The sequence below is a fragment of the Nannospalax galili genome, unplaced genomic scaffold (assembly GCF_000622305.1).
Source record: "Nannospalax galili isolate Female #2095 unplaced genomic scaffold, S.galili_v1.0 scaffold300, whole genome shotgun sequence".
Classification (NCBI taxonomy): Eukaryota; Metazoa; Chordata; class Mammalia; order Rodentia; family Spalacidae; genus Nannospalax; species Nannospalax galili.
In genome coordinates, this window is record NW_008347322.1 from 3,217,755 (window position 1) to 3,218,210 (window position 456).

At 50.0% G+C, this 456-nt stretch overlaps 1 protein-coding gene across 1 annotated transcript in view; it reads left to right on the forward strand.

Annotated features, from left to right (window-relative positions):
• Window positions 1-456, forward strand: part of LOC103742881 — a 9,778-nt gene that overhangs the window by 5,141 nt on the left and 4,181 nt on the right. The gene's annotated exons all lie outside the window — the stretch shown is intronic.

Here is a 456-nt window from a genome sequence, read left to right on the forward strand (position 1 = left end):
AGAGAGAGAGAGAGAGAGAGAGAGAGAGAGAAATACCATTGAATGACAAGAGCACATTTGAGCCATACTTAACCAATTGAGGCACAGAGGTATTTGGGGGACTCCAGGGAGGAAGAGATATCAATGCATGCCCGGAGACAGAGGCTGTAGTGGGCTCAGAACACAGAAATTCAGTTTGGTTGAAAAGTGCCCAGGGATGATGATGGGAAGGCTGGTCCAGGTTCACTCAGACCCGAGAGCATCTTAACCAGGCACCTCCAGGTCCTAGTCTGTGCAAAATAGGCTCTTCCATGTGCCGTGGCAGGTACCATTCCCTAGGGGGCAGTGTCTGCTCAGAGTTGTGCCCCGTTGCTGGGCAGCCACCCTTTTAAGGGCCTGCCTGGGATGGTTCATGCCTGACAGGCCACTGCCCTGTCTTTTTTGTAAAATATATTTAGTGTTTTTATGTGTATGAGT